General features: G+C 43.7%; 1 protein-coding gene and 1 pseudogene across 1 annotated transcript in view; both read right to left on the bottom strand.

The window, feature by feature from the left end:
- The window catches only part of COBL (cordon-bleu WH2 repeat protein), a 570333-nt gene that overhangs the window by 21430 nt on the left and 530871 nt on the right, over positions 1 to 18032 (bottom strand). The gene's annotated exons all lie outside the window — the stretch shown is intronic.
- Positions 17717 to 17832, bottom strand: LOC149444109 (U2 spliceosomal RNA; annotated as a pseudogene).

An 18032-nucleotide genomic window follows, 5' to 3' on the forward strand; every position in this document is an offset into this window, starting at 1 on the left:
TACTTTGCTATAAGCAAGCATTTATCTGAATGACATCGATTCATTCAGGTGTTTTTTTTTTTTTTGTGCTTAGCTGTGATTTGGCCACAGCTAATCACATGACATGTGCATGTGCCTGCTGTGACCATTCACAGCTAGGCAGTAGTATACAATGGATGGCATGAATGAAGCCATCCGTTGTATACAACTGTCATGTGACCTGCTGTGATTGGTCACAGCAGGTCACATGGTACCGGCAACGGGGGCCGGTACTCAGATCTGACAGATCACGCCGCTGCGTGGCTCTGCAACCGCGTGAACTGTGCATGTGCGGGAGGACGCCAAATGACGTACACCCCGGAATGCTGCAGCATTTTTGCGGCCACCAAACGGCTATAGGCGGGCGGCTAATGGATAAAGGCTTTTCACTTGGGATTTACGTTTTAGGCCCCTGCATTATTTTAACATATTTGCCATTATTTAACATGCTGTGCTATTATCCCATTCCCTCACTAACTAAAGACAGGTGATAGTAATATCTTGAGTGGTCATGACACTCTTTATGTGAATATGCTGCCAATAACACTATCTATAAAAGACAAATGTTTACCAGGAGTTTGGAAGTTCAGCTGGCACACACTGTTCTCTGTAATTGTGAAGTATTTTTGAATCCTCATTTGTTCAATAAACAGAAAAAGGGGCAAAAGGACAAGGCCAAAAAAATATTTGTTTGAGTGTGTAGAGGTGGAAAAATTACCATGTGTCATGTGATCTTAATGAACCTGAAATTACATTTAACTTGTGATGTGAGACAACATCTAATTGCTTAGGTTTTCCCATAGTAGACAGTAACAGTAGCCCAGTATTCACACAAATTATGAGAGGCAAGAATATCCTAAGAGCAGGGGCGGACTGAGAACTCAGGGGGCCCCCGGGCAATAGGGGATCATGAGGCCCCTGTGTCCTTGCCAAAACTCAAAAAAGCCTATGAAAAAGGTACCAGGGGCATCTCATGGGGCCCCCTACTGACCCCCCATGCAATAGGGGATCATGGGGCCCCTGTGTCCTTGCCAAAACTCAAAAAAGCTTATGAAAAAGGTACCAGGGGCATCACATGGGGCCCCCTACTGACCCCGGACCCTCGGGCAGTGCCCGAGTTTCCAAATGGTCAGTCCGCCCCTGCCTAAGAGCACAAAAATCAGCAAAGAGGTATGTGAAGCAGACCTCTTCTTTGTTCTCAAGCCTTAACTGCAGTTACAGTGCCAACAAGGACAAGTTAAATGCAAACAATGCAATGTTTCCACTGGACCTGTGATGGTAGCTTTAAAAGCACAGGGAAAACCTAATAGGCATATATAGTATATTTAAAAAGCTTCTTGGTATTCCTGGATATTTAAAAATATTATGCTAAAAGGTTTTCTTGTAAAGCCACACTTCAATCACAACTGAAAGATAATCTTCAAAATGCAGATAGGAAACAGAACTTACTTGCCCAGGGCTTTTGTATTTTTCCTCCAGCTAGCAGGACGCCCTACTATGGTAAGAAATCTTATGTTCTGTAAGCACCATCAATTCAGACCTTTGAAAAAACAGGGCAGATATTCCCAACCTTAATCTAGAAAATAGGAAATGAAATACCAGAAGATGTCCCTGCAAGAATGTTACATGCCTGTTGATTATTTCACAGGGAATGACAATGTAAAAGGAAACAAATATGATGTTTACCCAAAGCAAAAAAGATTAGTTATGGGGTCAACCAGAATCTGGTGGGTTTATATAATAATCATATACGTGTTAAATATATATGTGGCCACCATTTTTTGCAAACAACACCATTAATTATACATAAATATAAACATACAAAATCAGGGGCGGACTGACCATTTGGAAACTCGAGGGCCCGGGGTCAGTAGGGGGCCCCATGAGATGCCCCTGGTACCTTTTTCATAGGCTTTTTTGAGTTTGGGCAAGGACACAGGGGCCCCATGATCCCCTATTGCCCGGGGGCCCCATGAGTTGTCAGTCCGCCCCTGTATAAAACATATACAGGTGAAACTCGAAAAATTAGAATATGGTGCAAAAGTTCATTTATTTCAGTAATGCAACTTAAAAGGTGAAACGAATATATATGAGATATACTCATTACATGCAAAGCAAGATAGTTCAAGCCGTGATTTGTCATCATTGTGATGATTATGGCTTACAGCTCATGAAAACCCCAAATCCACAATCTCAGAAAATTAGAATATTCCATGCAATCAATAAAACATGGATTGTACATAGAACAATATCAGACCTCTGAAAAGTATAAGCATGCATATGTACTCAGTACTTGGTTTGGGCCCCTTTTGCAGCAATTACTGTCTCAATGCGGCGTGGCATGGAAGCTATCAGCCTGTGGCACTGCTGAGGTGTTATGGAAGACCAGGATGCTTCAATAGCGGCCTTCAGCTCTTCTGCATTGTTCAGTCTCATGTCTCTCATCTTTCTCTTGGCAATGCCCCATAGATTCTCTTTGGGGTTCAGGTCAGGCGATTTTGCTTGCTAATCACGCACGGTAATCCCACGGTCATTGAACCAGGTTTTGGTGCTTTTGGCAGTGTGGGCAGGTGCCAAGTCCTGCTGGAAAATGAAGTCAGCATCCCCATAAAGCTCGTCTGTGGACGGAAGCATGAAGTGCTCCAAAATCTCCTGGAAGCGTCCTACCTGGGCTAAAGAAAAACAGACCTGGTCTGTTGCTCAGTGGTCCAAAGTCCTCTTTTCTGATGAGAGCAACTTTTGCACAGTCTGTGTTGATTTGGGGAGCCATGTCATCTGCTGGTGTTGGCCCACTGTGCTTCATTAAGTCCAGGGTCAACGCAGCCGTCTACCAGGAGATTTTGGAGCACTTCATGCTTTCTTCCGCAGACGAGCTTTATGGGGATCCTGACTTCATTTTCCAGCAGGACTTGGCACCTGCCCACACTGCCAAAAGCACCAAAACCTGGTTCAATGACCGTGGGATTACTGTGCTTGATTGGCAAGCAAACTCGCCTGACCTGAACCCCATAGAGAATCTATGGGGCATTGCCAAGAGAAAAATGAGAGACATGAGACCGAACAATGCAGAAGAGCTGAAGGCCGCTATTGAAGCATCCTGGTCTTCCATAACACCTCAGCAGTGCCACAGGCTGATAGCTTCCATGCCATGCCGCATTGAGGCAGTAATTGCTGCAAAATGGGCCCAAACCAAGTACTGAGTACATATGCATGCTTCTACTTTTCAGAGGTCCGATATTGTTCTATGTACAATCCTTGTTTTATTGATTGCATGTAATATTCTCATTTTCTGAGATTGTGGATTTGGGGTTTTCATGAGCTGTAAGCCATAATCATCACAATGATGACAAATCACGGCTTGAACTATCTTGCTTTGCATGTAATGAGTCTCATATATTAGTCTCACCTTTTAAGTTGCATTATTGAAATAAATGAACTTTTGCACGATATTCAAATTTTTTGAGTTTCACCTGTATATTAAAAATTAATTTATTCATATTCATGTATGGATGTTTCCTGTTGCTAAATATATTATTGGCTATTTGAATACTATTCCAATGCAAAAAATACAGCTCAGTATAGTGATCTCTAAAATCCAACTCTAAAATTTTGGCTCCGAAAATAACTGATGGGTTGATGCCATACAAGGAATGATCACAGTAGAAATGTTTGATGGAAAAGATCCCCATGTATCCTAAAGAATGCAGTCCAGAGGAGGGTACTATATTCTGCAATACACATACCTCTTGTTTCTACTTCCTCTTGCACCATAACTATGCACTTCAAGAAAATTTCCATAACTGGCAAGTTAGTCATAAAGGACAAAAGCAATATCCACAATCAGTCCTATGATTGGATGTACTCCATACGAGGTAAAAAAAAGATACAACTAATGTCTCCACCTTCCTCTTGTACCCACCTAAGGGAAACCGTTCAGAGGAGGATCAATATCAGTGTATCTTACCACCTCTTTGTATACTTATCCTATAAAGGAGCAAAACAGACTGGCAGAACAATGTCCATAAAAAGGAACTTGACCATATGAATTATGCTCTAGCCATTGAGGAATATATGAGGATCTTTCAAACTTGTGGCGGTCCCAACATAAGCATTCAGGCCATATACTTATCATGATAGGCACTATGAAGAAGACATCCCAGTGTGAATTTCCAAACAAATATGATGGCAGATGCCCCAGAAAAGGAGACAGAAGTTTGAGGTTAAATTTGACTAAAGATGGGTATACAGTTGTGTTCAAAATAATAGCAGTGTGTTGAAAAAAGTGAATAACGCTCAAAATCCTTCTAATAGCTTTTATTTCCATACACACAAATGCATTGGGAACACGACACATTCTATTCCAAATCAAAACATGAAGAAAAATACATCAAATTTGTGTTATTCCTCTAAAAAAATGGAAGAAAAGTGAATATTAGACGGTTCAAAAAAATCGCAGTGTTTGTATTCTTCTTTACAAACTCAAACATTCACTATATAAACTGAGAAATATTTGAAGATTTTGCTTTCCTTTGAATGACTTCATGAATATTTGGTTGTAGTCGCACTGTTTCTGAGAACTGCTGTACATCTGTGTTGCATGGAGTCAACCAACTTCTGGCCCCTGTGATCAGGTATTCCAGCCCAGGATGATTGGACGACATTCCACAGTTCTCTATTTCTTGGTTTTGCCTCAGAAACTGCATTTTTTATGTCACCCCACAAGTTTTCTATTGGATTAAGATCCGGGGATTGGGCTGGCCACTCCATAACGTCAATCTTGTTGGTCTGGAACCAAGATGTTGCACGTTTACTGGTGTGTTTGGGGTCGTTGTCTTGTTGGAACACCCATTTCAAGGGCATTTCCTCTTCAGCATAAGGCAGCATGACCTCTTCAAGTATTCTGATGTATTCAAACTGATCCATGATCCCTGGTATGCGATAAATAGGCCCAACACCGTAGTATGAGAAACATCCCCATATCATGATGCTTGCACCACCATGCTTCACTGTCTTCACAGTGTACTGTGGCTTGAATTCAGTGTTTGGGGGTCGTCTGACAAACTGTCTCCGCCCACTAGACCCAAAAAGAACAATCTTACTTTCATCCGTCCACAAAATGTTGCGCCATTTCTCTTTAGGCCAGTCAATGTGCTCTTTGGCAGATTGTAACCTCTTCAGCACATTTCCCAACAGTGGTACTTTGTGGGGGCTTCTTGCAGATAGCTTGGCTTCACATCGGCGTCTTCTAATTGTAACAGTCCTCACAGGGAACTTTAGACCTTCTTTCATCTTCCTGGAGTTGATTGTTGGCTGAGTCCGCGCCATTTTGGCTATTCTTCTATCCATTCGAATGGTAGTTTTTCGCTTTCTTCCACGTCTTTCAGGTTTTGGTTGCCATTTTAAAGCATTTGTGATCATTTTAGCTGAGCAGCCTATCATTTTCTGCACTTCTTTATATGTTTTCTCCTCTCCAATCAACTTTTTAATCAAGGTACACTGTTCTTCTGAACAATGTCTGGAACGACCCATTTTCCTCAGAATTTCAGAGAGAAATGCACTGTAACCAGAATGTATAACATTTGCTGCCTTCCTTCCTTAAATAAGGGCAATAATTGCCACCTGTTTTTCAAAGAATGAATGACCTCACTAATAGAACTCCACACTGCGATTATTTTTAACATGCCCCTTTCAATGAGTGATTCAATTACACATAATCAGCAGCATGCATGTCATGACTGTTGGGTCTGTTGGATTTCTATTACTCTACTACACCTGCTAGGAAATTATTTGCCATGTAGAAATATAATTTCTACCAAAAACAGTGATTGATCAGGTTAGTGATGTCTGACTGCTATTATTTTGAACACAACTGTACATGTACATGTACTGAGCCGGCCAACTTTCAGTACATGTGTACCACTGTCTGTTCAACGGAAGCCAGTCTAATGACCAGCTTCTGCTGAACAGTCATCCTGCAATCATAGGAAAACACAGAGGGGAGGGTGTTTTGTGTCCTGTACTGTGCTAAAAAAAAAAGTATTTTACAGGTAAGTCAAAAATGTTGTTGTTGTTTCTTAATAAAGTACAGGACTCCTTTAAACCTTGACCATGTGATGTCTCCAAGGGTGGGCAACACAGGAGACAATGCCAACAGGCCAAATACAAAGGAAAAAGGTTCTCATTTCAAAAAGCTGCTTTAGAGCCTGAACATTCACCTGCTAAAATGTCACACGTGTCAGAGGACCAGGTAGTAGCATTGCAAATCTGGCAAACAGATGCCTAATGCTGAAAAGCCCAAGAGACACTGAGTGAATGAGTCAAGTGAATCTTAAAAGGGAAAGAAGGAGTTTTTGAAGGTTTTAGCCTTAGTGATAACCTGCCTAATTCACCTATTGATGGTGGAAAAAGATGCAGCCTTTGCGAGAGCCCGCAGGCAAAACAAATAGAGAACCTAAAGTTTGGATAGAAGCAGTGGCAAAAAAGTAAACTCGTACTGCAAATACTACTTCTAAACAATGAAGAGATACCTCTTTGAGGTGTAGGGGAAAAAGGCAAGTTGATGCCCTGATTAAGGTAGAAAGAGGAGACAACCTTAAACCATATCTTGGGTCAAAATGTAAAATCATATATTATTTTCCACATTGTATTTCAATTGTTTCTAGCCTATTCCTATTATTCTGAACAATCTTGTAGTATGTAAACTTACCTTGTGAAGATCCCCATTTGTTTCCTTGAATTCCATGACACATATTGCTATACATTGTTGTTAGACAATTCTGTGTCACAGAATTCACAGAGCCTGCATTCTGAACTACAGAGGTGCTTGGTGGAGGAGTTTCAGGAGGTGGAGTAAATACAGGAATCACATTTTTCAGGCAGCAAGCTGATGATCAGTGTGCCCTGATGATCAGTGTGGCCCCAGAAGGGCCACCTGTCAGTGTCCATCAATGCCAGCTGTCAGTGCTGAACAGTGCCACGTGCCAGTGCCCATCAGTGCCACATCAATGCCACATATCAGTGCCTGCCAGTGCACAGCAATGCCACATATCAGTGCCCATATGAGCTGCGTTTCAGTGTCACCCATCAGTGTCAGTCAGTGCCACCTATCAATGCCAATCAGTGCCACCTATCAGTGCTGCCAATCAGTGCCGCCTATCAGTGCCAGTCGGTGCCGCCTATCAGTACGCATCATTGCCGCCTATCAGTGCCCGTTAGTGCCATCTAGCAGTGCCAGTCAGTGCCACCTAACAGTGCTAGTCAGTGCTGCCTATCAGTGCCACCTATCAGTGCCATCTATCAGTGCCGCCTATCAGTGATGCATGTCAATGCCCATCAGTGCCACCTACCAGTGCCTCCTCATCAGTGCCCATCAGGGCCACCTATCAGTGTCCATCAGTGCAGCCTATCAGTGCTCATCACTACAGCCTCATTACTGCACATCAGTGAAGGAGAGAAATCACTTATTTACAAAATGTTATAACAAAAACTAAGAAAACCTTTTTTTTTTTTCAAAATTTTCAGTGGTTTTTGGTTTGTTTAAGAAAAAATAAAAATCACCAAAAGAAAGCTCTATTTGTCACAAAAAAATGATAAAAATTTCATATGGGTACAGTGTTGCATGACTGCACAATTGTCATTGAAAGTGTGACAGCACTGAGAGCTGGAAATTGGCCTGGGCAGGAAGGGGGTAGAAGTGCCCTGTAGGCAGGAAGAGGGTAGAAGTGCCCTGTAGGCGGGAAGGGGGTAGAAGTGTCCTGTAGGCAGGAAGGGGGTAGAAGTGTCCTGTAGGCAGGAAGGGGGTAGAAGTGCCCTGTAGGCAGGAAGGGGGTAGAAGTGCCCTGTAGGCAGGAAGGGGGTAGAAGTGCCCTGTAGGCAGGAAGGGGGTAGAAGTGCCCTGTAGGCAGGAAGGGGGTAGAAGTGTCCTGTAGGCGGGAAGGGGGTAGAAGTGCCCTGTAGGCGGGAAGGGGGTAGAAGTGTCCTGTAGGCAGGAAGGGGTAGAAGTGCCCTGTAGGCAGGAAGGGGGTATAAGTACCCTGTAGGCAGGGAGGGGGTAGAAGTGCCCTGTAGGCAGGAAGGGGGTAGAAGTGTCCTGTAGGCGGGAAGGGGGTAGAAGTGCCCTGTAGGCGGGAAGGGGGTAGAAGTGTCCTGTAGGCAGGAAGGGGTAGAAGTGCCCTGTAGGCAGGAAGGGGGTATAAGTACCCTGTAGGCAGGAAGGGGGTAGAAGTGCCCTGTAGGCAGGGAGGGGGTAGAAGTGTCCTGTAGGCAGGGAGGGGGTAGAAGTGCCCTGTAGGCAGGAAGGGGGTAGAAGTGCCCTGTAGGCAGGAAGGGGGTAGAAGTGCCCTGTAGGCTAGGGGTTAAGTGTAAAATAAGAATAAACATACATTTCTCCTAGATTGTAAGCTCGAAAGAGCAGGGCCCTCGAACCCCTCGTGTATTGTATTGTTACTGTCTTGTCTCATGTTCTGTCCCCCACTATAATGTACAGCGCTGAGCAAACCCTTTGGCGCTATATAAATACTGTATAATAATAATAATAATTTTTGCAATATATGTTAAAGCGTCACTAAACAATTATTGTAAAATGAACATCTAAATCCAGCATATAGTACTACACCCTTGCAGTTTATTATAATCCTCAAATTCACATACAGCTTTTTTGCCTCATCAATGTGCTATCCACATGCCCTCATGTAGGTTTTTTTCTTTCACTTCAGCTTTGATGGGTATGAGCAGTGTACGTATATCATGGTCATATGCACTGCTCTGCTCAAGTTACAAATCACATCAGCACCCACTAACATTACTGTGTACATGTACATTTTCATTTATTCAGGTTAGTTTTCCTGGTCCTGCTGAAGCCCGTGAATGGTGATGTGTAGGCAGAGATTTTTATGGGTTAATGTGCCAGTGCTAGCTACATCTGGGCATATTGCTGTCCTTGTTGGGAGCAGGGGCGGACTGACAATTCATGGGGCCCCCGGGCAATAGGGAATCATGGGGCCCCTGTGTCCTTGCCCAAACTCAAAAAGCCTATGAGGAAGGTACCAGGGGCATCTCATGGGGCCCCCTACTGACCCCAGGCCCTCGGGCAGTGCCCAAGTTTCCAAATGGTCATTCCGCCGCTGGTTGGGATTGTGTCGAGGAGGCTATGTAACCACCTACAGTGGGACCATGTAGAACAAATTCAGCCACTCTCATAAAGGAAGTTGCAGCAGAGGAGATAAAAGAAATTTGCTGGATGTTCTGTTTGAGGTAGACATTAGAAAGGACAAAAGTGTCCAATCAAGACATTAAATATGATTTTTTAAACTTGTGTTTAATAACACTTTAAAATTCACTCTGAAACTTCATGGAATTTGTACATTAACGATAACTCTTCATATAACTCTTCATGTCCTTATATTTACAGTGGTGGATACATTTCATAATATGTAGTATTCTGTCCTCGTTGCCATAGTCATGGAACAAAATACTTCATTTAAAACCAATTAACATCTGTGCATTAAGCACACATAGTTGTATTGGGAAACAAACCAATATATTTGCAGAAACAGCATTTGAAAATAAAAAAGTTGTCATAGCAAAAAATGTACTTTAGTTTTTGATCACTCACAAATAAATTATCATAGTCTTTTCTGATCTCAGAAATAAATGACTGTTTCATTGTTTTCTCATGTCTGCCAGACTGATATAAACAAAATGATGTTATTATCAAAAGGAATGTAAAAGCTAATGAAACAATTGCTGCATATTTACAGTTGTAAGTAAATGTATGATTTGTCAGAGCCCAATGACTTACTTCAAAGGGACAAATGTTTTGATTGTTCATGCAAGCCGAAGGATAATTCTAATAAAACAAGTAAGTTCAAACCGGGTATTGCTCAACACCAAAGCTAAAAGTTAAGGTTTCTAAACAAGCAACTCTCCATACAGTCAGGTCCATAAATATTGGGACATGGACACAATTCTAACATTTTTGGCTCTATACACCACCACAATGGATTTGAAATGAAACAAACAAGATGTGCTTTAACTGCAGACTGTCAGCTTTAATTTGAGGGTATTTACATCCAAATCAGGTGAACGGTATAGGACTTACAACATGTCCTGTATGTGCCTCCCACTTGTTAAGGGACCAAAAGTAATGGGGCAATTGGCTTCTCAGCTATTCCATGGCCAGGTGTGTGTTATTCCCTCATTATCCCAATTACAATGAGCAGATAAAAGGTCCAGAGTTCATTTCAAGTGTGCTATTTGCATTTGAAATCTGTTGCTGTCAACTCTCAAGATGAGATCCAAAGAGCTGTCACTATCAGTGAAGCCATCATTAGGCTGAAAAAACAAAACAAACCCATCAGAGAGATAGCAAAAACATTAGGTGTGGCCAAAACAACTGTTTGGAACATTCTTAAAAAGAAGGAACGCACCGTGAGCTCAGCAACACCAAAAGACCTGGAAGACCATGGAAAACAACTGTGGTGGAAGACCGTAGAATTCTTTCCCTGGTAAAGAAAACACCCTTCACAACAGTTGGCCAGATCAAGAACACTCTCCAGGAGGTAGGTGTATGTGTATCAAAGTCAACAATCAAGAGAAGACTTCACCAGAGTGAATACAGAGGGTTCACCACAAGATGTAAACCATTGGTGAGCCTCAAAAACAGGAAGGCCAGATTAAAGTTTGCCAAACAACATCTAAAAAAGCCTTCACAGTTCTGGAACAACATCCTATGGACAGATGAGACCGAGATCAACTTGTACCAGAGTGATGGGAAGAGAAGAGTATGGAGAAGGAAAGGAACTGCTCATGATCCTAAGCATACCACCTCATCAGTGAAGCATGGTGGTGGTAGTGTCATGGCGTGGCCATGTATGGCTGCCAATGGAACTGGTTCTCTTGTATTTATTGATGATGTGACTGCTGACAAAAGTAGCAGGATGAATTCTGAAGTGTTTCGGGAATATTATCTGCTCATATTCAGCCAAATGCTTCACAACTCATTGGACGCCACTTCACAGTGCAGATGGACAATGACCCAAAGCATACTGCAAAAGCAACCAAAGAGTTTTTTAAGGGAAAGAAGTGGAATGTTATGCAATGGCCAAGTCAATCACCTGACCTGAATCCGATTGAGCATGCATTTCACTTGCTGAAGACAAAACTGAAGGGAAAATGCCCCAAGAACAAGCAGGAACTGAAGACAGTTGCAGTAGAGGCCTGGCAGAGCATCACCAGGGATGAAACCCAGCGTCTGGTGATGTCTATGCGTTCCAGACTTCAGGCTGTAATTGACTGCAAAGGATTTGCAACCAAGTATTAAAAAGTGAAAGTTTGATTTATGATTATTATTCTGTCCCATTACTTTTAGTCCCTTAACAAGTGGGAGGCACATATGCAAACTTTTGTAATTCCTACACCGTTCACCTGATTTGGATGTAAATACCCTCAAATTAAAGCTGACAGTCTGCAGTTAAAGCACATCTTGTTCGTTTCATTTCAAATCCATTGTGGTGGCGTATAGAGCCAAAAAATGTTAGAATTGTGTCGATGTCCCAATATTTATGGACCTGACTGTAACTCATTTGAAACTACAGGTTCTAGTGCATGAGCGATATCCTGTCTAAAGCCGTCAATGGTAACTCTTGTAAGCAATTAATAATTGATTTGAAGTACAACTGACAGTCATAAAATGACTTTATCTCATAGCTATGCAGTCATACAACTAAATGTATTGCTTGCACCATGATTTAGGGAATGAAGTTGGCCATAAATCACAAGATTTAATCTCAACAAGCTGAACGAGAAATCCATAGAGTCCCTCATTCATGCAAAAAAGTGTGAATGGACTAACATCCATGCTGAACAATGTGGAAGGACTAATCTCCCACTACCAGCAATTGTATTCTGATAGCCAATAACACTGGCTGTCAGAATTCCTGAACATTGCCTGCAGCTGAGTAGTTGTAGTCACTGTTGAGCCGACTTTTTTCTGTCTGGATCCCTTGGTTTCTCAAAGTTGAGGGTGATGTTGGCAGGGCCACCTACAGCTCACATTTCAGCTGATTCTAAGGAATTGAGTGTGATTCAAGCCATTTATGGCAAGCTTAAAGTGGTAGTAAACTCTCATTTGTATTTTACCTACAGGTAAGCCTATAATAAAACTTACCTGTAGATAAAATGAATATTTCCTAAACGTTCACCATTTAGGAGATAATCTACAGAGCTGCAGGCAGTAAAATCATCGGTGCATGCACAGGCATGCCATTCCTTCAGAGCTGTGTGCCATGGCTGAAACTCCTGTGCACATGCGCGGGAGTGACGTCATCTGCGGCTCAGCCATTCAAGCAGCTGCAGCCTGGGAACCCAGAAAGAAGATGGAAGGCCTGTCAGCGGCAGGGGCGGACTGACAACTCATGGGGCCCCCGGGCAATAGGGGATCATGGGGCCCCTGTGTCCTTGCCCAAACTCAAAAAAGCCTATGAAAAAGGTACCAGGGGCATCTCATGGGGCCCCCTACTGACCCCGGGCCCTCGGGCAGTGCCCGAGTTTCCAAATGGTCAGTCCGCCCCTGGTCAGCGGTGACAGCGCGCCGCTGGAGGGCTTTGTTTTAAGGTAGGTTTCACATAATGTGCTAGTATACAATGCATACTAGCACATTATGATATTACTGTGAAGGGGGGAAAAATTTTTTGTTTGGAACAAGTTTACTACCGCTTTAAGCTTGGGTGCCAACATCTTAATTTGACTGCAGATTTTGACCAAATTTAAAGTATTTCCAAAGGTTAATTATTTTCTTTGAAATAATAAACACATTATACTTACCTGCTTTGTGCAATGGTTTTACACAGAGCAGCACCGATCCTCCTATTCTCAGGTCCCCTGCTGGCACTTCTGGCTCCTCCTTGCCAAGTGCCCCCAGAGCAAGCAGCTTGCTCTGGGGCCACTCGTGTGCATTTACTCCCGAGACAGCTCTGTGTGTCAATGGGACACAGAGAGAGGCTCAATTCCACCCCCTCTCCCTCCTCACTGGCTGTGATTGACAGCAGTGGGAGCCAGTGTCTCAGCCAATGAGTAGAGAGACCCAGGAGAGCCGAGGTTCCTGTGCACAGAGCTGGATCGTGATAGGGCTCAGGTCATGAAGTAAGATGGAGTTTGGGCCACCTTTAATGCTAATTTCAACAGAGAGTGGCATTTATAGCTCAATGTCTTTTATATAAATAAACCCTTTTGTTTACACAAAGGTGGCTGATATTTCAAGGCTGTGGCTTTAAATCTATAGATAATGTAAAACTGCATACTGATTGACTCTCTAACACACATGTGTCAAAAACATGGCCCCAGGGCCAAATCTGGCACAATGGGCCATTTCATGTGACCCTCACTTCTTTCCTGCACCTACTGCACCCCCCTCCACTCTGCCCCCACCTTGTATCAACAGTCAGCAATAGAGTGGAAGAAAGAGCTCCTCAACCAGATCCTGTGCTTCTCTGTGCAGCCGCATCAGCTCCTCACCTCTGCCTCCCCTGGTCTCAGCATTCAGCAGCCCTCCTCTGGTCCTCCTTCAGACCCTGAACTTTCTGCTTCCCAGCTCATCCCTCACCTTCTTTCAGACAGCAGCACAAGGTAAGGTGGGTGCACTGTGGGAGGGTTGGGGGCTCTTAACATCTGATATAAGGGGGTGTGGGGATCTCTGTGTATCTTAGAGATACAACCGGCCCTTTCAGGGCAACCATACTGCTGATGAGGCCCACAACAAAACTCTGCTCTAACCCCTACAGCAGTGGTCGGCAAGCCGTGGCTCGCGAGCCACATGCGGCTCTTTACACACTTTAATGCGGCTCTTCTGTGTGCCGGGCGCCCGCTCCCCTCTCTCCTCTCGGGCGGCCGCCCCAAAAGTCAGGACTCTGCAGCTAGCCCAGCAATGGGCAAACTATGGCCCGGCGGACCTTCTAATCCGGCCCGCGGAGCGTGATCCAAAAAAAAAACAGCCAGGGCAGCGCGCTCAAATGCAATGATTGGCCAGTCTCGCTGCCACTCACATCCTGATAGCCAGTGATTGGCTGTCAAGATGTGTGTAGGCAGGGCAGCGTGACGAACGTGAGAGGAGCTAGGCTCCTCTCACAGTCCGCCCTTAAGACCGGAACGGCGCGGGAACACGGCGAGAGGAACGCGCGGAGCAAAGGTAAGTGAATTGACACAGGGGGGACTTGGCTTACTACTTGCTACTTACTTACTACTACTATATGAGGGATGAATTAATATGGGGGATGAATTACTATATGGGGGATGAATTACTATGGGGGATGAATTACTATGGGGGATGAATTACTATATGGGGGATGAATTACTATGGGGGATGAATTACTATATGGGGGATGAATTACTATAGGGGGGATGAATTACTATAGGGGGGATGAATTACTATAGGGGATGAATTACTATGGGGGATGAATTACTATATGGGGGATGAATTACTATAGGGGGGATGAATTACTATATGGCGGATGAATTACTATGGGGGATGAATTACTATACGGGGGATGAATTACTATGGGGGATGAATTACTATATGGGGGATTAATTACTATAGGGGGGATGAATTACTATGGGGGATGAATTACTATAGGGGGGATGAATTACTATGGGGGATGAATTACTATATGGGGGATGAATTACTATATGGGGGATGAATTACTATGGGGGATGAATTACTATATGGGGGATGAATTACTATATGGGGGATGAATTACTATGGGGGATGAATTACTATATGGGGGATGAATTACTATGGGGGATGAATTACTATATGGGGGATGAATTACTATAGGGGGGATGAATTACTATATGGGGGATGAATTACTATATGGGGGATGAATTACTATATGGGGGATGAATTACTATAAAAACGTATTGAAACTAAAAACAGTGTACCATCCTATGTATTTTCAGTTTTAAAAATGTGGCTCTCAAAATAAATTTCAATCGTGGTTTTGGCGAGATTTGGCTCAGTTGAAAAAAAAAGGTTGCCCACCACTGCCCTAGAGCACCCCTAGAAACTATAATCACTTAGTACAACTCTGACTCAAGTAACTGGTTCAGTAGTGAGTCAGGTCATATGAATGAGATATCCATGCTGACATTAACTAACCACAAAAAAAAGACTACAATTGTCTGTAGATACTGCACAGACTTTAGGAAAGCCCCCTCTGAACATGGTGAAGTGTAAGGGTGTGGGCTTTGCTATCCAGTCTTAAACTATATTAGAGTCTGTTTTGCATAATGGATACAGTTACACCCTTACATTATAGCTGGGCTTACAAAATGTTTTATACTTTAATGAGTTGTACTGATCAGTGCCTCACATGTAGTAGCTGACTAATTTTAAGGTCATCCATTAAAGAAAACGCTAACCTTAACCTCCCTGGCGGTATGATTATGTCAGGAATTTTGTACCAAAAGCGGTACCATTTTTTTGCATGTATTTTTTGTGTGTTTTGCTGTAAATTATACATTGTGGATTTATCCCTTACTTTTGGTCCTGGTGACATTGGTTACCAGGACAAATAAAGACAGCAAATCCCCAGAATCTCCTCAGACACAGACAGCATTAACCTCCCTAGCGGTCTGATTATTTCAGATTTTTGGTGCTGAAAGCGGTACCATTTGTTTGCATGGAAATATGTTGTTTTTTTATTGTAGGCTGTAATTTAGGAATAACTCACTGAAATCTGTCCGAACAAGAGTCTAGTAAACATCCCGGATATGATAAAACTTGAAACACGAAATCATAAATTATAATTTAATACTCATAAAAAATAATAATATAATAATAAATTTAATTCAATAATATAATCAAACCAAAAACACTGAAATTTGAAATAGAGCGCCAAGTTCGCACATCGCTGAGCAAAGTCGCAAAATCGTTTTCAATGTCTGATGAGGAATTTCCCCACGAATCATTATCACTCAATTCTGCAAGTGGTTCTGATTTACTATCGCTGTTCTCTAGCCGGTCTAAAACAGATTTTGACCTAAAGGGACGCTTTTTGGACGCCATGGACTTTTCTAAGTTTCTAGGCAGAAAGAACAGACAAAATGCAGGCAGGGCGCCGGACAAAGCACTCGGGACAAAATGTATGTGAAATGGTTTGATACAGGAATGTTTTGCTATAAAATAATCGTTTTAAAAAAAATGTCATTTTTTTAAAATTTTCAAATTTGCCGCCGGTTCCGGCGCCCGTACGTCCCGACGTCACAGGGACCAGAACTCGGAAGCCGGATGCCGGCATCGGCCGGAGGAGATGGCCGGGGACGCTGCAGGGGACACATCGTGGGAGTGAAGAACAAGGTAAGTGCTGCAGGGACCCCCTGAGCAACGCCGCATGGTAAGCCCGAGTGTAGCTCGGGGTTACCGCTTTTGGTACTGAAACTCTGCCCCGAGCTACACTCGGGAATACCGCCAGGGAGGTTAAAAAAAATATATAAATGTACATAATTTTGCAGGTAAAAAAATGTGCATGTATTATTTTCTCTCAGAAGCCTGTAGATCAGTGGTTCTCAACCTTCCTAATGCCGTGACCCTTTAATACAGTTCCTCATGTTGTGGTGACCCCCAACCATAAAATTATTTACCCAGTAATTATAATTCATGAGTGTCGTTTTACCTCCAATACTGCTGCTTTCAACACAGTAGCTGCTTTTAACAGAGTAGCTGCTTTCAACACAGCAGCTGCTTTCTACACAGTAGCTGCTCTTTACACATCGGAAATATGTGTTTTCTGATGGTCTTAGGGGACCCTTGTGAAAGGGTCGTTCTACCCCCAAAGGGGTCACGACCCACAGGTTGAGAACTACTTTTTTTTTTTTAAGTCCGCAAACGTGCAAACTACAACAAAAAACCCGTAAGTGATCACAAAAAAGTGCAAGTGCGAACACCACACAAAAAGTGCACTTAGGGGTGTGTTTTGTCCTACCCCCGAAGGGGTTGGACCACTACCCTGATCCCCCGGGGCACGAAGCTCCTGACGGGGACATGGTTCCCATTTGGTCCTCCTGGCCAAAAGGCCTGGTGGACCACCGTTCCTTATGTCCAGCCGAAGCCGGACATCCAGTACTTGGTCAGGGGGCTCTCCCGAAGAGAAAACCCCCTAGGGATCAGGGGAGGAAGGAACCAAAAGGCCACACATCCTCCCCCTAGACTTCAGGGCAGGCCCGAGGACCCACACCCTCCATCCTGTGGAAAACACACACAAAAGTAAGAAAAAGTGACAAAACGTGGGAGTGTAAATAAATTGAATAAATAAAGAAAGAAAATAAAAAAGTGGCCGTGCCAAATTGTGCACAGACCAGGCCCTGAGGCCTGTAGCAAAAATTGCCCTGGTCCTAGCCAAAAGGCCTGGTCCTAAGGGTGCTTGTGCAAAAAGAGTGAAAGAGTGACCTTGTGCCATCTTCACACAGTGGGGTCCCACACCCAGGTGTTACTAGTGGCACCCCTGAGGGCGTCTACTCAGGGGGCACTGAGTTTGCGGACTTTCTGCCTTCCTAACCCCTGGCCAGACAAAGTAGATCTGTCCAAATCAGGAGGTACTGAGTCCTTCCGGTCTTCTCGGGGGAATTACTCACGGGCCCCAACTTCTACTCGTGGGCACCACGCTTTCTGTCCCCCCGGTACTAGCCTTCCAGACCCCCATCATACCAGTGAGGGTACTATACAACAGCCATCCCCGCAAAGCTAGAATGGCCGGGAGCACCCCCATTGGACACTGACAAGAACAGATACTACACTTGATCTTAGCCAAAAGGCCGAGAACCACTGCTGTAGAGCATTGCACTGGTGGTCAGCAGATTGCGGGTGCAATGTTGGGCTTAATGAGCTACTAGAGTGCTCACCAGTGCCCTTGCAGTTCACGGAGAACTGCAAGCCATCTGCTATGATGGACTTGTAGTACATTTGTTCACAGATTCCCTTAAATCAATGGCTAGGCTGTGTGGGCGGGGCTATGCACAGCTGCACT

This window comes from Staurois parvus, unplaced genomic scaffold (assembly GCF_062004578.1).
Source record: "Staurois parvus isolate SC_StPar_1 unplaced genomic scaffold, SC_StPar_1.0 ptg000814l, whole genome shotgun sequence".
In the NCBI taxonomy this organism is placed as follows: domain Eukaryota; kingdom Metazoa; phylum Chordata; class Amphibia; order Anura; family Ranidae; genus Staurois; species Staurois parvus.